Here is a 24508-nt window from a genome sequence, read left to right as displayed (position 1 = left end):
TGTCGATTACTCAAGGGTCAAGGTCTTGTGGTCATACAACAGGTTATGCATCCTTTCCCCAGGCACTGGGCCTGGAAACATGTGGCTTCCGAACAGCAGCCCTGCTATAAATTCCAGTGTTGTGCAGCTAATGGTGTTCAGTTGTTGAGTCACGGAGGTGCTGATTCAATTTTTTGGTCAATTGTTATACCATATTTTTAGGGTTTGGCAACTATACAGCAACATCCATCAATCTCTGTCAGTGGGATTCACTTTCCAATCATTTTGAGATGTACCGGTATCTTACTTACTATATGAGAAATTTTTCATGTATGACATGAAAATTTGGGTACTTTTGTTGCTTTATTTTTACTTCAGAGCTAGCCATGTGTCACAAATGTATGAAGAAAGCTGGGGACCAGGGCTCCTAGACTGGCCCTCAGGCTAGTGTACCCTAGATATCCATGATCTCAGAGTTACCTCTGAAGGTGAAGATGTCTGAGCCGCCTTCCTGGCCCTGCTTCTGACAAGCCCTGATTTTATACCCCCTACCCCAGGGGAGGGCCAAGACAGGAGGAGAAACCAAAATTTTATCTCACAGCAGGCGCCCACGCTCATAAGGAGGACGATAAGAGCAGGGAGGAATTCCACACCCACTCAAAGCACCACACAAAATAATCACCAACACAACAATAAACTATAGTCGGCATGAGAAGACAGATTCCACCATCTTAAAAAGGAGAGAGCCAAATGTGATAGGTTTCCATCAAGATGCGATCCCAGAGGTAACCAGCAGGCTAGGAGAGAATAGACTTAACTCTTGCCAGCCTGTCCATGAATGAGCACACAGCTGGTCGATGCTCAATCCTGAATGTGTAACTCAGAAACACCAGAGGAACCATAGGGTGGAGAGCAAGAATCTGTAGTGTGAACAGCGTCTGATGCAGCTATGACACTTTCATAAAAACTCTGTGTGACTCCATGTTCTCTAAAACCACGAGGGTAGCTGTATGTCCAGCTGTGGCAAAGAGCTCTGATTCAGTTAGAGTCATTTTCCATCTGTCCAAGCCTAAATTATACATCCTTGGATTACTCTTCATGTCATAGTACTGTTTCTTTTACCTAAAGTGAAACACCAGACACAGTACATGTACAAAAGCAGCGCTATTTTTGAAAAAACGTAAAATGGAACCGATAAAGTAGCTGATTTTGTTCATAACCCCTTTTAAAGGGCATCTGTCACTTGACAACAATATGTAATTGTTTTTACCTGGTGTAAATGCCGCTGTTTTTCTGAATCCGGTGATATTTTTGTTTTGTCCTTGCGCCTTTCTGTTCCTAAGATATGGCCCACTCTTCCCTGTATGTAAATGTAGTCTTTTAACAAAATGGGCGTGGACATCAATCATGTCAAGTTGGCTAACAAGAATAGATTTTTATATGCAGGGAATAAAGGGTCATATTTTAGGAACGGAGAGGCGCAGGAACAAAAGAAAAACATCGCCGGATTCAGGAGAACAGCGGCATTTACATCAGGTTAAAAAAATTACATATTTAAGGCAAAGGACAAGTCCCCTTTAAATTAAGTCAAATCAATACTGTCACGATTCTGATGTGCAGAACATTCTGTATCGTTCTGCTATGCACTCCTGCAGAACCGGTATATGTTGCTTATGGTGCAGAGCGTTTTGCAGGATGAATGCTCTGCTAGTTGTTTTCATAAGCACTGGGTTTCACGCTGGTCCTGGGAGGTGCTCACACAGATGCTTCTCTACGGAGCGTGTTAGCTCAGCATGCCGCCAGTCAAACTTCCTGGTTACAGTTGTGCTGTTGGCTTCCCTTGTGCTCAGTGTTCAGATCTTGGTCTCTTGACTCCGGACTTCTGTTTACCTGTCTCTACCTGTCCTCCCCTATTTTTGTTGTGACTTCCCGGCTTCTGACCTCGGACTTCCACCTGACCACATCTCCACCTGCTCCCTGTATTTTGTATGTGCTTTCCTGGAACCCTGACCTTCGGCTTTTATCTTGACCTCGTATTTGTCTGCCCCGTGTATTGTCGTGTCCTCCTGGTTTATGATCTTGGCCTTTCTGACTACCTCTACATTTACTGCATACAAGTAGTGTCTAGCACCACCTTGTGACACTCATCACAAATACTTGGAGCATTTTAGGAAAAAATAATCCCAAAATTAATACAAAGGTAGAAGTTTTTGTTCTAAGTGAAACACAGAAAGTTACTGGCCAATCTTACAAATCGTTTTATGATTCCAGATTTTTTCTATCACAGCCTTTCACGGAAGCTATCACGGTCATAACTATGGTACGTCTGTGGATATAGAAAGCCTGAGTAATGGCTGCTTGTAGATAAAGTGTCCAGAACAAGCATTTCTGCATTATTCAAAGACATCTGGAATTTTGAAAATGTCGCTGAGTTAAGCATTAATATAATCTGGTAATACACGATGCTGAGAAATATCAAGTCTAAGGGTGAATTCTATGACCGAGCACAAATAATTTTCCTGGTTTTTCCTTTTTTGTACTTTGTACCGATTGGTTTTCTGTGTTATTCCCCATGGAACATGTGAATCTACATGTATGGTTATCAGATGGGAGGGTTATCAAAGAGAAGAGTAGTTATAAAGAGTGTCTATCCCTCTGGAGGACTCCACTTGTCCATGTATTACCAGGACAGCCCATTGACTTAAGGTAGAACTGTGTAATGCCTCATTTCTCCTGTGGGGGCACTGCAGGGAAACTGAACACATGCTCCAAGGTTTTATTACAGATTATTACTGATCACTAGTGATGGGCAAACCCGAACTGTAAAGTTTGGCGTGTGTATCGGACACTTAAGGCCCCATTACACGCAACAATATATCTAACGATATATCGCCGGGGTCACGGATTCCGTGACGCATATCCAGCATCGTTAGTGACGTCGTTGCGTGTGACACCAACGAGCGGCCATTAACAATGGAAAATATTCACCAAATCGTCCATCGTTGACACGTCGTTCATTTTTAAAAAATCGTTGATTGTTGAGGACGCAGGTTGTTTGTCGTTCTCGTGGCAGCACACATCGCTACGTGTGACACGTCGGGAACGATGACCTACAGTTTACCTGCTGCCGCCGGCAATGAGGAAGGAAGGAGGTGGGCGGGATGTTACGGCCGCTCATCTCCGCCCCTCCGCTTCTATTGGGCGGCCACTTAGTGACGCCGCTGTGACGCCGCACAAACCGCCCCCTTAGAAAGAAGGCGGTTTGCCGGCCACAGCAACGTCGCTAGGCAGGTAAGTCCGTGTGATGGCTGTGGAGACACGGGGCTCAGTAGGTGTTCTCGTCCACTAAAACCCGCCGCCTTTAGAAAGACAGCGTGGCTCAGGGCTCATCCCAACTGAATGCCGGCCTCCCTAACCGTGGGCGTAACACTACTCAGACAACACAGGGTGAGGGAACCACAATAATTAGACTTTATTGGATCCCCAAACAATTAAAGGCACATAACACATAACCAGCAAAACACAAATGTAACAGGCAACAGAGTCTCACCCTTCCGCTGGCTCACCAGGGATTTAGAATGTCCATGCCTCACAGGTTCCAGGGCTATTTACTCCCATCCAGCAGCACCCCGCTTTCGGCGGGCAACCACCGAGAATGGAATAGCACCAGATTTAGGAAGCTGTGTGAGGTCTGCAAAGTCTGTAACAGGTGACTGAACTGTCCCAACCTGAGTGTCCTCCTTAGGTAGTCCTGGTATGATGTTACAATCCTGGCAGCCGGAGTCGAAATCCCTAGGCCAGTGATGGCGAACCTATGGCACGCGTGCCACCAGGGGCACGCTGAGCCCATTCTGGTGGCACGCGTGCTGTCGCCCGATTCTGCAGTTTTGATCTGCTAGTGCAGTGGCGCCGGCAGATCAAATCTGTGTTGGAGCGGAGGAGACATTTCTCCTCCGCTCTGACACTCCTCCTCTCCCAGGCTGCAGGTGTGCTGCCTAGGAGACGGAGGAGCGGCGCCGGCACCGTCTGCTGCCGCGTGGGAACTGAGGACCCAGCAGCGCGGGAGCGTGTGCAGGTAAGTTGTGTGTTGCGCTTTTTTTTCTTTTTTTTTTCTTTTTTAACTCGTGTACGGCTGTGCCAAGGTGGGGATGGGGGGGCAGCGCCAGCATGGGGTGGGGGAACGCACTTGGCAGTGTGGGGTGGCGGTGGGGGAGGGGCAACGCACATGCCAGCATGGGGTGGGGGAACGCACATGCCAGCATGGGGTGGGGGAGGGGGAACGCACATGCCAGCATGGGGTGGGGGAGGGGGAACGCACATGCCAGAATGGGGTGGGGACATGCATGCCAGGATGGGGAACAATGCATGCCAGGATGGGGGAAACATGCATGTGAGGATGGAGGAAACATGCATGTGAGGATGGAGGAAACATGCATGCGAGGATGGAGGAAACATGCATGCCAGGATGGAGGAAACATACATGCCAGGATGGAGGAAAACATGCATGCCAGGATGGAGGAAACATGCATGCCAGGATGGAGGAAACATGCATGCCAGGATGGAGGAAACATGCATGGCAGGATGGAGGAAACATACATGCCAGGATGGAGGAAAACATGCATGCCAGGATGGAGGAAAACATGCATGCCAGGATGGAGGAAACATACATGCCAGGATGGGGAAAACATGCATGTCAGGATGGAGGAAACATGCGTGCCAGGATGGAGGAAACATGCGTGTCAGGATGGAGGAAACATGCGTGCCAGGATGGAGGAAACATGCGTGCCAGGATGGAGGAAACATGCGTGCCAGGATGGAGGAAACATGCGTGCCAGGATGGAGGAAACATGCGTGCCAGGATGGGGAAACATGCATGCCAGGATGGAGGAAACATGCGTGCCAGGATGGGGAAACATGCGTGCCAGGATGGAGGAAACATGCGTGCCAGGATGGAGGAAACATACATGCCAGGATGGAGGAAACATGCGTGCCAGGATGGAGGAAACATGCATGCCAGGATGGGGAAACATGCGTGCCAGGATGGAGGAAACATACATGCCAGGATGGAGGAAACATGCATGCCAGGATGGAGGAAACATGCATGCCAGGATGGAGGAAACATGCATGCCAGGATGGAGGAAACATGCATGCCAGGATGGAGGAAACATGCATGCCAGGATGGAGGAAACATGCATGCGAGGATGGAGGAAACATGCATGCCAGGATGGAGGAAACATGCATGCCAGGATGGAGGAAACATGCATGCCAGGATGGAGGAAACATGCCATGATAGGGTACATTTACCAGGAAGGGGTACATTTACCTGGATAGGGCTTAATTAACCAGGATTGGGAACATTTACCAGGATGGAGGACATTTACCAGGAATGGGGTACATGCCATGATGGGGGAACATTTACAAGGATGGGCAATATGTTAGGATGGGGTACATTTACCCGCATGGGGGAACATGCCAGAATGGGTAACATTTACCAGGATGGAGGACATTTACCATGATGGGGCCGTGATAGGGACAAATATACCAGAATGTAGGAAATATATATCAGGATGGGGGACATGTTTACCAGGAAGTGGCCGAGGAAGGGGACAGAACTACACAATGATGGGGAGGGGAGCCACTCATACGTCTTTATGGGATTTCAAGATGTTCAGACTTTGAAATGTAGATGTGGATTACAGGGTGACATCTGATTGCATTCCAGGCTAAAATCTCTGTCTAATATGCTGCAATTTTGTTCCAGAAAGATCAATCCAACTGCTGTGTCTGGAAAGGGCAGGGGCTCAGCTTCAATGTGTGGTAAGCACGAGCGTGATGCCCCTGCTGAGGAGAAGAGAAGACGGCAAAGGTAAGGTTACAATTAATTATTTACATAATAGGATTGGTTGGCACTTCGGAAAAAAAATTGGGTTTAGGGCTACAGTTTGGGCACTCGGCCTGTAAAAGGTTCGCCATGACTGCCCTAGGCTGTGGATATGGTCTCCAACCAGAACCGGAGTCCCTAGATTGAAGCCATAAGATATCCTGATCCTCTAGTCAGCTCCTGAGAGCTTAGACTGGATCCATCAGCATCCATCAACAACCTGGTGGCTTAAAGAAGTCCCTTTTATAGCCACAGCCTTCCACTTGGATACACGGCGTCCTCATCGATTGGTTGGACAAGATCGCCTCTCCCATTGGATGAATCTCAAGCTGCATGGACAATGTTCATCCAAATGATGTCTACAGAAGGACTGAGGATATCTACATGAAGTCTGCAAGTCACAGACTCGACAATGGCTACTAAAGTAATTACATTAGCAATACACAACTACGTTACAATGGTTACTGAAAGAGTCTGGAGAAACAATACGTCTGGATTTCAGTGGCCAACACAATTACATGAGTCAACAAGAGTCTTGTAGAAACAATGAGGGACTTATCCCCCGTCTATAAACAATCTATCATCCTGTCTGGCTGAATTTTAAGAAACTTTAACCCATGAGAGTCCATGTCGTCACAACGGATCCTAGTGATATTGTGCGCCACGGGCAGTGATTTGCCCGTGACGCACAAACGACGGGGGCGGGTACGCTCGCTAGAAATATCGCTAGTGATGTCGCTGCGTGTGACGGGGCCTTTAGTTTAGTTAAAGAAGTGGTTCATCCATATTTATAATTGGCCACAACGATATTATGTTGAGAAACATGCTTTCTCTCAAATACCTTGTGTTGCCAATAGTACCTGTGAGTGGTGCTATTGCGGACCACTCTTCCCCATGGCCTGAACCACGGGGCTCCGTGACCTCGGAGATCCGGTAATGTCATGTCAACTTTCTGCTCACCTGACGTCACCGCGGCCGGCCCCAGTCTCCATGTGTCACTGGGCTGTGGGCGGCGTTCCACCGCTCATCACAGCCCAGTGTGTCTCCTGCTTGCGCGCTCTGCAGTGAAGGAGGAGGGAGTGGGGAGGTGCTGGGCTGTCACGCTGTACTGTGCTGAGCGGTGAAACGCCGCCTATAACCCAGTTACTCATGGAGACTGGGTCCCGACACGCTGATGTCAGGTAAACAGGAAGTTGACGTGACATCACCGGATCCCCGAGGTCACGAAGCCATAGGGGTCAGGCGATGGGGAAGAGCGGTCCACAATAGCGCCGCTCACAGGCACTATTGGGAACACAAGGTATTTGAGAGAAACCTTGTTTCTCAACATTATATCGTTGTGGCCAATAATGAATATGGGTGAACCACCCCTTTAACTGTTTGGATTTGTCCATCTTTGGATAATTAAAAAAAAAAGTAAGGAAAAATAAAGAAAATAGGGAATAAAGTGGGAACGTTATGCTTACCAAGTATCCTGCGTGGCTATAACACAATTTCCAGGTTCAATAATTAACCTATTCACTACTTGCTCCGCCCATCAGCAGTCCCGGCATTTTGTGATTGGTTGAAGTCAGACCACGCCCTCACCCATTGTGACAGCATCTTTGATTGCTTGGAATCACATATGCTGTCTACGGGTTTGGCGGGCACAACCGGATTTAAAAAAAAAAAATAGTTTGGAACGGACTTGAACTCAAAACATCTGCTCGGACGCCAATCCCCCGTAGCTATGGGTCCCATTGTGCTTTAAAATGGTGGTAGAAAGGGGTAGGCGGATTAGAGCAGGCATGTTATACTTACTGAGTCTCCCTCATGGCTGGAACACTACTTCTGGGTCTGCTCATAAACCCTCATACATATTCACTGTTTCCCCGCCCACCGGCAGTTTCGGCATCTGTAATTGGTTCAGTCAGACCGCGCCCCTACTCTGTGACAGCGTTAGTGATTGGTTGGAATCACACACGCTGTCTGCGTATCTATAGTGGTGTAAAAATAAATAAATTGGCGTAGGGTTCCCCCGTATTGTGATACCCAGCACAGAAAAACATACGGCTACAGGCTGCAGCCCCCAGCCGTGTGCTTCTCTAGGCTGTGTATCAAAATAAGAGGGACCCTATGCGGCTTTTTTGAAAATTATTTAATTAAATAATTTTTAAAAAATGGCATGCAGTCCCCCCAATTTTGATACCCGACCATGATAAAGCCAACAGCTGGGCGCTGGTATTCTCAGACTGGGGAGACCCATGGTTATTGGGCCTCCCCCAGCACTATAGGTACACAGACAGCATGTTTGATTCCAAGAGATCACAGACACTATCACACAGGGTGGGGGGCAGTCTGACTGCAACCAATCACAGACGCCAGAACTGCTGGTGGGCGGGAGAAGCAGTGAATATGTATGAGGGTTTATGAGCATCCCCGGAAGTAGTGTTCTAGCCGTGCAAGAGACTCTGTAAATATAAATCTCGAATCCCCTTAGCCCTTTCTACCACCATTTTAAAGCACAATGTTCGGGTCCCCATAAACATGGTGGGGATCGGCGTTCAGGCAGATGTTTGAGTTCAAGCCCCAAACCATTTTTTTTTAAATCCGATTGGACCCGCCAAATCTGAATATCTGCAAGTTTGCCCATCTTTACTGCTCACTTCTAATCCGACTAACAGGAAATTTTTGGCAACATGAACTTTTTCTTAAAAACTTTAATAACCCCTTTATTGAGGACCTGTCCCCTGGACAAAAGTGTCCAGTTTTTACTATTATTTTACTACCGCTCCTTCCTTGAGTACTCTGAATTTAGTTTTATTAAAATCCATCATACGATTCCAGAGATTTTAGCCTTTCCATTTAGTGCTAATTTTTATGGTCTTTACCTCAGGGGCGTGGCTCACAAGATAATGTTGCTCAGCAGCCAAAAGACACACCCCCGAGGATCCTGCGAGCAACAACTCTTAGTAAAAAGAGCCATATCTCTGGACTCTTATGGCGGATTTCTAAACAACAAACAACAGAATACTCAGGGTAGCAGAGGGAATAATATAAGAGAAAAAAATTGCTTTGATTGAAATTGATTCTTTTTAAGGAGCAGTGTAAAAAAAAACAACTTTCTGTTGACTCAACAAAAACTAATAAAAGAAAATTCAAATTCTTTTTATTAAATCATTCAAGTGGACAAAAATTACAACCATGAAAAAAAAATGTAAAAAATGTTCATTTTGGTCGTCTGACCAGATATCCTCCAGGTCATTGACTTGTTAACATAGCAGAATTATAATTTTAACAGTGTCCATATGAACAGTTATCGCGGCCCGTCATATTAAGCCCATTCTTTTTATTGGTAAAATTCACAAAGATAAGTTAATGAAAACCATATGTTCCCCGGCCGTACAGATGCTTGGAACATAACAACCCGGAGCGTATAGATGTGTGCGGATGTGTGAACGGATAACTCGGCCTCTTGTCATCTGCAGCCCCCGTCATACAGGGAAAAAAAAGTAATTTATATTTATTGATTTTTAAGTTATTTCATGCGAGTAGAATCTTCTATAACGTCATTCTTAGACACTGGGAAGCCATGAATAATGTCTGCCCTACCGGCAGATACTGCCCCTATATAACATACAGGGACAGGGGCTGACAAAATGTAAATGGACTATGACCGGAAAGAATAACATCTGAAATCGACTGTAACAGAGCTACAAATGGACGGTGGGAGACCATAATTTAACCATAGTCATCCTGATTCACTTCTTAGGGAGGATCTGGTACCGCTAATAGCAGCAGAACGTGTGGCTGCTTTGGGGCCCGTGAGTCGGGGAGGCCCGGTGACAGCGTCAGCAGCGGGTGGCACCCTGCCCGGCGTCACACTGCTGTCAGCTCCCTCTTCCATCATTCCCCCTAAGCTCTGACATTTCAGTGTAATGGGCCTGATGAAGTCACTGTATGACGCCCTGGCAAAACCAGGTAGTCACAAATAGGCCCCCGCATAACACCTTCCCTCACTAGGAAACACACAGCCAACCAAAAACCCTAGTCACCCCCCCCTTAGGGAAAGATAGACACACCAGTGGGTTGGGACATGCCCACCCAGGGGTCTAGACAGCCCAGGGCGGGAAAACAGCGAGTCTAGTCAGATTAGTCTGAAGTTCAGTTTGGAGAGGAGTGTGGGCTGGAGCTAAGTGTAGCTCCAGCAGGAAAGTTCAAGTTGAACGGTGCCAGGGTCGGAGCCCTGGTGCCACTGGCTAGGAGGCAGACAGTGGTCTCCGTCAGCAGGAGACGGGAAGACGGTTCGGCAGAACCGAGGTGGACTGGGACAGGGTTGTAGCCCGCCGGTACCGACACGAGGAACCGAACCGGAAACCGTAGCACAAAGGGGGGTACTCGGACCCTGAAGCCAGAACCGGAAACAAGCGGACTGGTTAATTCACCGATTAAGGCCAGGACTAGAGGTTCTGTCCCACCCAAAGTCCCTCATAGAAGACAACAGCCCAACGATAGGGATAAGAGGTCACCGCCCATAGATCCCACGGGCCAGCAGCTGCGGGCACGGCTCCTTAGGCCACATCCAGCCGCGAGCAGACTCCTGAGTTCCACGCTAGGAAGTCCACCTTTCAGAAAACAGTGCAGAGAAAAGGATAGAGACCACCAGCCGGGTGGGGGACCCGAATGCAACCGGCCGCGGCACTGGCCACCATAACCTTGGTTTACCAGAGACTTGTGTGGTTTATTAACTGTGAGTACACAAACACTCCCTGCGGTCGCTATACCCTGCACAGAGACACTGGGTCCCGGGGCCACCATCCCTACCCACGGAGGGGTTAACAAGTAGCTGCCACAACACCTCCCCCCAAGTGCCCTACCACAGCAGCGGTGGTGTCCCACCTCACCACACACCGTGGCTGGCGTCACGAACTTACTACGGCCTAGCCCGTACATCTACGTCATCCTTTTTATTTGGCGTGTCCGCGAGACCCCCGGGTCCGGAGACCCTCGAGCCACCACCCCAGAAGGCCCGGACCCGAGTAGTGCCGGCTGCTGGTACGGGGGCGGCACAACTGTATTGTGCCCACTCTGCCAAGCAGTGCAGAGCTGCAGACCACACACTGTGGAGGCCAGAGCAGAGGGAGAATGGGGAGAGGGGAGTATTTTTTTTATTATTATTATTATTATTATTATTATTTTAAATCAATGGGGACCATTATACTGTTTGCAGGGCTATGTTTGGGCCATTATACTGTATACAGGGCTGTGTAGGGGCCATTATACTGTTTGAAGGGTGGTGTAAGGGATCATTGTACGGCTTGCAGGACTTTGTGGACCCATTATACTGTTTGCAGGGCTATGGGGGACATTAAACTGTTTGGAGCACTATGTGTGGGCCATTATACTGTTTACAGGGCTGTGTGGGGGCCATTATTCTGTATGGAGAGCTATGTGGGGCCCATTATACTGTATGGAGGACTATGTCGGGGCCATTATACTGTATGGAGGGCTGTGTGGCGGCCATTATACTGTTTGGAGGGCTATGTCGGGGCCATTATTTTGTATGGAGGGCTATATGGGGGCCATTATACTATTTGGAGGGCTATGTTGGGCCTATTGTACTGTTTGGAGGGCTATGTGTGGGTCATTATACTGTTTGGAGGGCTATGTGTGGGCCATTATACTGTTTGGAGGGCTATGTGGGGGCCATTATACTGTTTGGAGGGCTATGTGGGGGCCATTATACTGTTTGGAGGGCTATATGGGGGCCATTATACTGTTTGGAGGGCTATGTGGGGCCATTATTCTGTATGGAGGGCTATGTGGGGCCCATTATTCTGTATGGAGGGCTGTGTCGGGGCCATTATACTGTATGGATGTGTCGCGGGCGGAGGGGTTGGGAACGCCGCTCGCCTGGGAATCGCTGGCGCTCGGGTCCGGTGCTTCTGCTCCTCGGTGGCTCGAGCACGGGGCCAGACTCGGGGCTCGAGCAGCGCCTCCTCGCCCACGAGTGAAAAGGGGAGGTTTGTGGTGGGATGTCGGTCGTGACGCCACTCACGAGTTGTGGTGATGGTGGGCACCACCGCTGCTGGTGACGGGGGATCCCGGGAGCGATGGCGGAGAGCAGCTAAGGTGTTGACCCCCTCCGTGGGTAGGGGCTGTTGGTCCTGGGGCCCGGTTGCAGGGTGGAGGTATAGGCGCGGGTGCAGGGGCCGGATGCGGGGAGGCAGCGTGGGCGCGGGTGCAACGTTGCGGTGCAGTGCGGTGCCGGATGGCACTGTTGTACTCATTCAGACACAAAGGACAGAGTCTCTGGTAAACCAATCGGCTGGATGGACGGGGCCCACAGTCGGCTGCGGCGTTCTCACTCTCCCCGGACGGGTTGATGGTGGCTGTCGTTTCCCTGCACCTGTGTATGTGTGGTTGACTCCTATGGCTTCCCACGGGTAGTCCGCTCCCCGGCGTGTACGTGTCGGGAGAGCCCCGGTTGCCCGCAGGCATGGCCCTTGGATCTCTGGCCCTTGGCGGTGGCTCTTATCCAGGCGGGTTGGGCGGTTGCCTTCTAACGGGACTGGTTGGGAATGAACCCTTGAGGTCCAGACCGCAATCAGAGAATTTGACCTTTACGGCGGCTTCCGAGCCTAGTCGGGGCCTGAGTACCCTGCCTTGGTGCTTGGCTTCAATCTGCTCCCCGGTTCGGTACCGGCGGGCCACTGCCCGACCCCGGTCCTACGGTTCCGCTGACCTCCACCAACTCCTGCAGACGGCCATCACCGTCTGCCAACCTTGCTGATTGTGCAGGAAGGAGGTGGGTGGGATGTTACGTCCCGCTCATCTTCACCCCTCCGCTTCTATTGGCTGGCCGCTTAGTAACGTCGCGGTGACGCCGAACACACCTCCCCCTTGAAGGAGGGATTGTTCGGCGGTCACAGCGACGTCGCTGGCAAGGTATGTGCGTGTGACGCTGCTGTAGCGATAATGTTTGCTATGGCAGTGATCACCACATATTGTGCCACCGACGGGGGTGGGTGCTATCGCACGCTACATCGCTAGCAATCGCTAGCGATGTCGCAATGTGTAAAGCACCCTTTACCTGCCCTGCAACGTCGCTCTGGCTGGCGATCCGCCTCCTTTCTAAGGGGGCGGTTCGTGCGGCGTCACAGCGATGTCACACGGCAGCCGTCCAATAGAAGCGGAGGGGCGGAGATGAGCGGGACGTAACATCCCGCCCACCTCCTTCCTTCCGCATTGCCGGTGGAGGCAGGTAAGGAGATGTTCCTCGCTCCTGCGGTGTCACACATAGCGATGTGCGCTGCCGCAGGAAGAACGAACAATATCGCTTATAAAAAGAGAACGTTTTTTTGTTTCAGGACGATCTCTCCAACGATTTTGCCCTCTTTTGCGATCGTTTAAGATCGCTCTTTTTTTTTCTCTCTTTCTCTATCCCCCTGCTCCTCATGTGCAGCCTCTATCCTCCCTGCTCCTCATGTGCAGCCTCTACCCTCCCTGCTCCTCATGTGCAGCCTCTATCCTCCCTGCTCCTCATGTGCAGCCTCTATCCCCCTGCTCCTCATGTGCAGCCTCTATCCTTCCTGCTCCTCATGGGCAGCCTCTCTCCTCCCTGCCCCTCATGGGCAGCCTCTCTCCTCCCTGCCCCTCATGGGCAGCCTCTATCCTCCCTGCTCCTCATGGGCAGCCTCTATCCCCCTGCTCCTCATGTGCAGCCTCTCTCCTCCCTGCCCCTCATGTGCAGCCTCTATCCTCCCTGCTCCTCATGTGCAGTCTCAATCCTCCCTGCTCCTCATGTGCAGCCTCTATCCTCCCTGCTCATGTGCAGTCTCTCTCCTCCCTGCCCCTCATGTGCAGCCTCTATCCTCCCTGCTCCTCATGTGCAACCGCTATCCCCCCTGCTCCTCATGGGCAGCCTCTATCCACCCTGCTCCTCATGTGCAGCCTCTATCGTCCCTGCTCCTCATGTGCAGCCTCTATCCTCCCTGCCCCTCATGTGCAGCCTCTATCCTCCCTGCTCCTCATGGGCAGCCTCTCTCCTCCCTGCTCCTCATGTGCAGCCTCTATCCTCCCTGCCCCTCATGTGCAGCCTCTATCCTCCCTGCCCCTCATGTGCAGCCTCTATCCTCCCTGCTCCTCATGTGCAGCCTCTATCCTCCCTGCTCCTCATGTGCAGCCTCTATCCTCCTCCCTGCCCCTCATGTGCAGCCTCTATCCTCCCTGCTCCTCATGTGCAGCCTCTATCGTCCCTGCTCCTCATGTGCAGCCTCTATCCTCCCTGCCCCTCATGTGCAGCCTCTATCCTCCCTGCTCCTCATGGGCAGCCTCTATCCTCCCTGCTCCTCATGTGCAGCCTCTATCCTCCCTGCCCCTCATGTGCAGCCTCTATCCTCCCTGCCCCTCATGTGCAGCCTCTATCCTCCCTGCTCCTCATGTGCAGGCTCTATCCTCCCTGCTCCTCATGTGCAGCCTCTATCCTCCTCCCTGCCCCTCATGTGCAGCCTCTATCCTCCCTGCTCCTCATGTGCAACCACTATCCCCCCTGCTCCTCATGGGCAGCCTCTATCCTCCCTGCTCCTCATGTGCAGCCTCTATCCTCCCTGCTCCTCATGTGCAGCCTCTATCCTCCCTGCCCCTCATGTGCAGCCTCTCTCCTCCCTGCCCCTCATGTGCAGCCTCTATCCTCCCTGCTCCTCATATGCAACCGCTATCCCCCCTGCTCATCATGGGCAGCCTCTATCCTCCCTGCTCCTCATGTGCAACCGCTATCCTCCCTGCTCCTCATGTGCAGCCTCTATCCTCCCTGCACCTCATGTGCAGCCTCTATCCTCCCTGCTCCTCATGTGCAGCCTCTATCCCCCCTGCTCCTCATGTGCAGCCTCTATCCTCCCTGCTCCTCATGTGCAGCCTCTATCCCCCCTGCTCCTCATGTGCAGCCTCTATCCCCCCTGCTCCTCATGTGCAGCCTCTATCCTCCCTGCTCCTCATGTGCAGCCTCTATCCTGCCTGCTCCTCATGTGCAGCCTCTATCCTCCCTGCTCCTCATGTGCAGCCTCTATCCTCCCTGCTCCTCATGTGCAGCCTCTATCCCCCCTGCTCCTCATGTGCAGCCTCTATCCCCCCTCTAAGATCGCTCTTAAGTGTCACACGCTGCGATATCGTTAATGACGCCGAATGTGCGTCACAAACAACGTGACCCCGACGATAAATCATTAACGATATCGTAGCGTGTAAAGCCCGCTTAAGGGTCTTCAATAGGAAGAAAATTAAGTTGTGGATACGCTCTTCTATGTCCTGAGGGGGCCCAATTAGGACTTGTCCTAAGGAACTTCGGGTTTTTAATTTCTCAATTGTGAGAGTGGGGGAGGGGGTCTGACAACAATCCTAGGACAATTCCTGGTTTAGAGTTTTAGTTGTCAGTATTTTTTTTTTCATTTTGGAGTCCGTAAACCCAGAAGACCTGTCCTTAGAGAGTTTAGGAGTCTGAAATGAGGTTTCGGTGACTCATTGTTCCTGAAAAGTCTGTTTATTATGACATGGCTGCGGAGAGAAGCGGCCGAGCACTTGTTTAGCCGACTGTAACATGAAGATTCATTTCAACCTCAAATGCTTTTTTTCCATTTGGCCCCGGGACATACACAGCCACCGCTTCATATAAAATGTTAAAGACATTCATTCTGCGCCACCCTTTCGTGGCAGATCACTCACGCACATTTTTCCCTCCATGTGTTGTTACTTAAAGGAGAAATGTTCCCAATTTCTTAGATCAGTTTTTACTGTTTCTGTGTAAGGTCATTTACTCTTTTTGCATTTTTTTCCCCCCAAATCTGTGCAATACTAATTAAGTATTATTTAGCATTATATGGCGGTTTTTTTATAACAACACTACGCTGGCTCTATAAGGGGGTACTATTTGTGCACTATATTGGGATATTACATGGACTATCATCTTCCCACTACATATAGCACTATTATGCATTATTTAAATACTGTATATTACTTTAGCACAATGTGGCGGTAGCATTATATTGGCACTATATGGCAGTATTTTTTTTTTTTTTTTAAACTCAAAATTACAAGGCAAGCTGTTTTACAGTTCTCCAAACCTCGTTGCCTTATTTTTGTTACTCTTTTAAAAACTCAGAATTTGTCGTAGCACAGTATGGTGGTAGCATTATATTGGCACTATATGACAGTATTTTATTTTTTTTAAAAAAAAACCTCAAAATTATAAAGGCAAGCTGTCTTACAGTTCGCTAAACCTCGCCGCCTTATTTTTTTGCTCTTATAAAAACTCTGAACTTGACCTAGCACAATATGGTGGTAGTATATATATATATCTATATATATATATATATATATATATATATATATATATATAATATATGGCAGTATTGGTTTTTTTTTTAAAAACTCAAAATTATAAGGCAAGCGGTCTTACATTTCTCCAAACCTTATTTCCTTATTTTGTTACTCTTTTAAAAACTCTGAATTTGTCATAGCATAGTATGGCGGTAGCATTATATTGGCACTATATGGCAGTATTTTTTTATTTTATTTTTTTTAAAACTCAAAATTACAAGGCAAGCTGTTTTACATATCTCCAAACCTCGTTGCCTTATTTTGTTACTCTTCTACAAACTCTGAATTTGCCCTATCACAATATGACAGTAGCATTATATTGGCACTATATGGCAGTATTTTTTTTTTAAAAAACCCTCAAAATTACAAGGCAAGCCGTCTCACATTTCTCCAAACCTCATGCCTTATTTTATTTAGTTTGGACCCATTGAAGCACAAGGTAGTGCGAAACAGCCGTCGTCCATAAGGGGGCCTGCACCCGGCTCTCTCCCCGCTACTTTTAACTACACTTAATGATGGAATAAAGCACTTTGGAATACTGGATGGTGTTAGCCGCAGATTTCTACTTCTTAGACACCTCATCGCTTTATTTTGTTACTCTTTTACAAACTCTGAATTTGTCCTAGCACAATATGGCGGTAGCATGATATTGGAACTATCTGTCTCATCTGTCCATAGAATACTTTTCCAGAACTGAGCTGGCTTCATGAGGTGTTTTTCAGCAAATGTAACTCTGGCCTGTCTATTTTTGGAATTGATGAATGGTTTGCATCTAGATGTGAACCCTTTGTATTTACTTTCATGGAGTCTTCTCTTTACTGTTGACTTAGAGACAGATACACCTACTTCACTGAGAGTGTTCTGGACTTCAGTTGATGTTGTGAACGGGTTCTTCTTCACCAAAGAAAGTATGCGGCGATCATCCACCACTGTTGTCATCCGTGGACGCCCAGGCATTTTTGAGTTCCCAAGCTCACCAGTCAATTCCTTTTTTCTCAGAATGTACCTGACTGTTGATTTTGTTACTCCAAGCATGTCTGCTATCTCTCTGATGGATTTTTTCTTTTTTTTCAGCCTCAGGATGTTCTGCTTCACCTCAATTGAGAGTTCCTTAGACCGCATGTTGTCTGGTCACAGCAACAGCTTCCAAATGCAAAACCACACACCTGTAATCAACCCCAGACCTTTTAACTACTTCATTGATTACAGGTTAACGAGGGAGACGCCTTCAGAGTTAATTGCAGCCCTTAGAGTCCCTTGTCCAATTACTTTTGGTCCCTTGAAAAAGAGGAGGCTATGCATTACAGAACTATGATTCCTAAACCTTTTCTCCGATTTGGATGTGAAAACTCTCATATTGCAGCTGGGAGTGTGCACTTTCAGCCCATATTATATATATAATTGTATTTCTGAACATGTTTTTGTAAACAGCTAAAATAACAAAACTTGTGTCACTGTCCAAATATTTCTGGACCTGACTGTATATAATTCTACCCATATACTGATCATATAGTACAAAAATACAGTGGACAAATAATACCAACATATAGTGCTCATATAATACAAATATAAAGTGCTGTTATAACACACAATAGTCAAATAATACAAAAATATAGTGAAGAAATAATTCCATCATATAGTGTTTATATAAAACTACCACAGATTGATCAAATAATACAAACATAGAGTGCACAAATAATACAAACATACAGCACTCATATAACACCACACACTGTCCATATAATAGCGACAAATATTGACAAAATAATAGCAACATTTGGCGCTCATATAATACAAACATACAGTGCACAAATAATACCAACATAGTGTTCATATAGTAAAAAAAATACAGTGAACAAATAATACCAACATATAGTGCTCATTTAATACAAATATATAGTGCTGATATAACACACACCAATGATATGGTACAAATAATACCAACATATAGTGCTCATATAATACAAACATACATTAAACATATAATCCCAACATATAGTGCTCACTGATCAAACAGTACAAACATAGAATGCACATATAATACCAACATATACAGTAAAGCTCATATAATATAAACATCCGGTTTTGAATAATACCAAAATGCAGTGCTTATATAATACCAACATACAGTTTTCAAATAATACCAACATATAGTGCTCATTTAATACAAACATATAGTGGTGATATAACACACACCGGCAATATGATACAAAAATACAGTGAAGAAATAATACTAGAAATAATAATATAATAATTATAGGATAAAAAAATAATTAAATTAAATAATAAATTAAATAATTAAAAAATAATATAATAAATAATATAAATAATGTAGTGCTCATATATAATACAAACATACAATAAACATATAATGCCAACATATAGTGCTCATATAAGACTGATCAAACAGTACAAACATAGAATGCACAAATAATACCAACATATAAAGCTCATATAATATAAACATCCATTTTTTAATAATACCAACATGTAGTGCTTATATAATTCCAACATACAGTTTTGAAATAATACCAACATATAGTGCTCATTTAATACAAACATATAGTGGTGATATAACACACACACCGGCAATATGATACAAAAATACAGTAAAGAAATACTAGAAATAATAATATAATAAATAATTTATATAATAAAAATTAAATTAAATAATAAATTAAATTAAATAATAAAAATAATATAATAAATAATAGAAATAATGTAGTGCTCATATATAATACAAACATACAGTAAACATAATCCCAACATATAGTGCTCATATATAATATAAACATACAATAAACATATAATGCCAACATATAGTGCTCATATATAATACAAACATACAGTAAACATATAATCCCAACATATAGCGCTCATATATAATACAAACATACAATAAACATGTAATGCCAACATATAGTGCTTATATAAAACCACCACAGACTGATTGAACAGTAAAAAACATTGAGTGCACAAATAATACCAACATATAACGCTCATATAATTTAAACATCCGGTTTTTAATAATACCAACATACAGTGCTCATATAATACCAACATACAGTGTTGAAATAATACCAACATATAGTGCACAAGTCATATACTGAGAGTAAATAACACAGACAGTAGTGGTGTACAATGTGTACATAATCCTGATATAGTGTACAGTTACTGTTTCAGCTCATGGTGGCGGCACGTTGCGGGTCATCTGAGGTGCCTGGTTTCGCAGGAGCAGCAGATGTGCCGCGTGCCGCAGACCTGAGCCTGTTACAATGCAATGCTATATATTGGATTTGCTTGTCTTCCAGGTTTAGCGCCTCTTTAAGGCTCAGCACAGGCTGAAAATGCTTATCCTGCAAACATCCCACAAGCAGCTGTTTTTAACCTTACCGTGCCTCATCACTGCCGGCTCTGCTGGCTCGGCAATGTCAACCGCACTCGCAGTGCCTCGTAGATTTTACTGCAACTTTTTATGCTTACGCCCTACTCTACTTCTTTTTTTTTGTTCTTCCAAAAAGCTGACTTTCAGGAGGTGATGGACAAAAGCATCTGCTCATTCCAGCTTCTCGCCTCCTTCGCGGCGGCATATGTACAGCGCAGCACGTATGGTCCTGGCCACATCTGCGAGGCGGCAGAAAAGTACTACAATAGAAAAACTCAACAAAAAGAAAACCCACTCCCCATTAATCTAAATGCAAATCAATCTGTTGAACTTAAAGGCAGGGGGCTTATTTAGCAGTCGTGCCCAAGCCTTGAGGGAGACAAATGCCCCTCTACTATACGTTGACAGTTTGGACTTCTTCTTCTGGATTTTGTATCGGAGCACAAAAGACTTTAGTTATGACCCTGATTCCTACAATGGTTCAAAGTTCTGAAGAGGCTCTCTGCCATGTACGACTCTACTGTGTGGCCCTTTCACAGATACTGTATTGGGACCCAGAATCATCTAGTTATGCTCCTGGTGGTTATGGTAGTCCCAAGGACTGAGGAGGTCAAGTGCCCCTGTGCTACATAGGTAGACAGTAACGTTGTAGGTGAACTATTTTTCTTTGGGACCCAGAAGTATCTAGTTATGCTCCTGGTGGTTATGGTGGTCTAGAACCCTGAGGAAGACACTAACATTGTATGTGAAGGATTTTTCATTGGGACCCAGAAGTATCTAGTCTTGTTCCTGGTGGTTATGGTGGTCCTTAGCCCTGAGGAGGCTAAATGCCCCTGTGCTACGTAGGTAGACACTAACTTTGTAGGTGAACAATTTTTCATTGGGACCCAGAAGTATCTAATCTTGTTCCAGGTGGTTTTGGTGGTCCTTTGCCCTGAGGAGGCAAAATGCCCCTGTGCTACCTAGGAAGGGACTAGCGTTGAAGGTGAAGGATTTTTTATTGGGACCCAGAAACATCTAGTTATGTTTCTGGTGGTTATGGTGGTCTAGAACCCTGAGGAAGACACTAATATTGTATGTGAAGGATTTTTCATTGGGACCCAGAAGTATCTAGTCTTGTTCCTGGTGGTTATGGTGGTCCTTAGCCCTGAGGAGGCTAAATGCTCCTGTGCTGCATAGGTAGACACTAACGTTGTATGTGAAGGATTTTTCATTGGGACCCAGAAGTATCTAGTTATGCTCCTGGTGGTTATGGTGGTTCCAAGCCCTGAGGAGGCTAAATGCCCCTGTGCTACATAGGTAGACACTATACATTGTAGGTGAAGGATTTTTCATTGGGACCCAGAAGTATCTAGTTATGCTCCTGGTGGTTATAGTAGTCCCAAGGACTGAGGAGGCCAAGTGCCCTTGTGCTACATAGGTAGACAGTAACGTTGTAGGTGAACAATTTTTCTTTGGGACCCAGAAGTATCTAGTTATGCTCCTGGTGGTTATGGTGGTCTAGAACCCTGAGGAAAACACTAATATTTTTTGTGAAGGATTTTTCATTGGGACTCAGAAGCATCTAGTTCTGCTCCTGGTGGTTATGGTGGTTCCAAGCCCTGAGGAGGCTAAATACCCCTGTGCTACATAGGTAGACACTATACATTGTAGGTGAAGGATTTTTCATTGGGACGCAGAAGTATCTAGTTATGCTCCTGGTGATTTTGGTGGTCCCAAGTGCTGAGGAGGCCAAATGCCCCTGTGCCACCTAGGAAGACACTAATGTTGTAGGTCTAGGATGTTTTTATTGGGGCCAAGAAGCTTCTAGTTATGCTCCTGGTGGTTATGGTGGCCCCGAGCCCTGAAGAAGTCAAATGTCCTTGTGCTACCTAGGAAGCTTCTAATGTTGTAGGTGAACAATTTTTCATTGGGACCCAGAAGCATCTAGTTATGCTCCTGGTGGTTATGGTGGTCGCAAGCCTTGAGGAGACCAAATGTCCCTGTGCTACATAGGTAGACACTATACGTTGGTGATGAAGGATTTTTCATTGGGGCCAAGAAGCTTCTAGTTATGCCCCTGGTTCTAACAATTTGTAGTGTCTTCTAACTAGCAGAGGGTCATTAGGCCTTCTTCAGGTCTCGGCATCTATGAAAGAGCTAGAGGCCTAAATAAAAACTTCTAGGCCCTAATGAAAATAATGAAAAATACTTCACCTACAACACGTAGTGACCTCTTATTACTAAAGGGTTATTTATGCCTCTGGTTCTTTCAATGATCCCAAGCCCTGAGATATTTTTAATGCCCCTGTGCTATATAAGAAGACACCCACCACATCCTAGGTGAAGGCCCTTCTAAAGAGTTTGTATGAGGTCTCTGGATCACAAAAATATTTCCCATATACCTGAACATTTCTCTTGTGAAAAATATATATATATATATATATATATATACATATATATATATGTACATACATACAGTGCCTACACGTAGTATTCAACCCCCTGCAGATTTAGCAGGTTTACACATTCGGAATAACTTGGCATTGTGACATTTGGACTGTAGATCAGCCTGGAAGTGTGAAATGCAGCAAAAAAGAATGTTATTTCTTTTTTTATTTTTTTTTTAAATTGTGAAAAGTTTATTCAGAGGGTCATTTATTATTCAACCCCTCAAACCACCAGAATTCTGTTTGGTTCCCCTAAAGTATTATGGAGTATTTCAGGCACAAAGAACAATGAGCTTCACATGTTTGGATTAATTATCTCTTTCCAGCCTTTTTTGACTAATTAAGACCCTCCCTAAACTTGTGAACAGCACTCATACTTGGTCAACATGGGAAAGACAAAGGAGCATTCCAAGGCCATCAGAGACAAGATCGTGGAGGGTCACAAGGCTGGCAAGGGGTACAAAACCCTTTCCAAGGAGTTGGGCCTACCTGTCTCCACTGTTGGGAGCATCATCCGGACGTGGAAGGCTTATGGAACTACTGTTAGCCTTCCACGGCCTGGACAGCCTTTGAAAGTTTCCACCCGTGCCGAGGCCAGGCTTGTCCAAAGAGTCAAGGCTAACCCAAGGACAACAAGGAAGGAGATCCGGGAAGATCTCATGGCAGTGGGGACATTGGTTTCAGTCAATACCATAAGTAACGTACTCCACCGCAATGGTCTCCGTTCCAGACGAGCCCGTAAGGTACCTTTACTTTCAAAGCGTCATGTCAAGACCCGTCTACAGTTTGCTCATGATCACTTGGAGGACTCTGAGACAGACTGGTTCAAGGTTCTCTGGTCTGATGAGACCAAGATCGAGATCTTTGTTGCCAACCACACACGTGACAATTGGAGACTGGATGGCACTGCATACGACCCCAAGAATACCATCCCTACAGTCAAGTATGGTGGTGGCAGCATCATGCTGTGGGGCTGTTTCTCAGCCAAGGGGCCTGGCCATCTGGTCCGCATCCATGGGAAGATGGATAGCACGGCCTACCTGGAGATTTTGGCCAAGAACCTCCGCTCCTCCATCAAGGATCTTAAGATGGGTCGTCATTTCATCTTCCAACAAGACAACGACCCAAAAAACACAGCCAAGAAAACCAAGGCCTGGTTCAAGAGGGAAAAAATCAAGGTGTTGCAGTGGCCTAGTCAGTTTCCTGACCTTAACCCAATTGAAAACTTGTGGAAGGAGCTCAAGATTAAAGTCCACATGAGACACCCAAAGAACCTAGATAACTTGGAGAAGATCTGCATGGAGGAGTGGGCCAAGATAACTCCAGAGACCTGTGCCGGCCTGATCAGGTCTTATAAAAGACGATTATTAGCTGTAATTGCAAACAAGGGTTATTCCACAAAATATTAAACCTAGGGGTTGAATAATAATTGACCCACACTTTTATGTTGAAAATTTATTAAAATTTAACTGAGCAACATAACTTGTTGGTTTGTAAGATTTATGCATCTGTTAATAAATCCTGCTCTTGTTTGAAGTTTGCAGGCTCTAATTTATTTGCATCTTATCAAACCTGCTAAATCTGCAGGGGGTTGAATACTACTTGTAGGCACTGTATATATACGATAATAATCCCGAGTCCTAAGGAGGGCCAAATGCCCATGTGCTACATAAGAAGACACTATAAAGTACGTTGTAGGTGAAGTATTTTTCATTAGGTCCTACCATGTGAAGGCCCTTCTAAAGATTTTGCAAGGATCCCAAAAATATTTCCCATATATCTGTATATTTATCTTATGAAAAAAATATACAATATACAATATATATATATATATATATATATACAGTACAGACCAAAAGTTTGGACACACCTTCTCATTCAAAGAGTTTTCGTTATTTTCATGACTCTAAAAATTGTAGATTCACATTGAAGGCATCAGAACTATGAAATAACACATGCAGAATGAAATACTTAAAAAAGTGTGAAACAACTGAAAATATGTCTTATATTCTAGGTTCTTCAAAGTAGCCACCTTTTGCTTTGATTACTGCTTTGCACACTCTTGGCATTCTCTTGATGAGCTTCAAGAGGTAGTCACCGGAAATGGTCTTACAACAGTCTTGAAGGAGTTCCCAGAGATGCTTAGCACTTGTTGGGTCTTTTGCCTTCACTCTGCGGTCCAGCTCACCCCAAACCATCTCGATTGGGTTCAGGTCTGGTGACTGTGGAGACCAGGTCATCTGGCGTAGCACCCATCACTCTCCTTCTTAGTCAAATAGCCCTTACACAGCCTGGAGGTGTGTTTGGGGTCATTGTCCTGTTGAAAAATAAATGATAGTCCAACTTAACGCAAGCCGGATGGAATAGTGTGGCGCCCTGGACAAGCCAGGTCGTCACAGGTACTGCAACAACACACCCCACACCCCAGCTAGGCACACCGAAGTCAAACACAAATCCTTGTTGCTTCCCTCCAGGGGCTGATGT

This window comes from Anomaloglossus baeobatrachus, chromosome 4, assembly GCF_048569485.1.
Source record: "Anomaloglossus baeobatrachus isolate aAnoBae1 chromosome 4, aAnoBae1.hap1, whole genome shotgun sequence".
NCBI classification, from domain to species: domain Eukaryota; kingdom Metazoa; phylum Chordata; class Amphibia; order Anura; family Aromobatidae; genus Anomaloglossus; species Anomaloglossus baeobatrachus.
Note: the sequence above shows the minus strand (reverse complement) of the source record.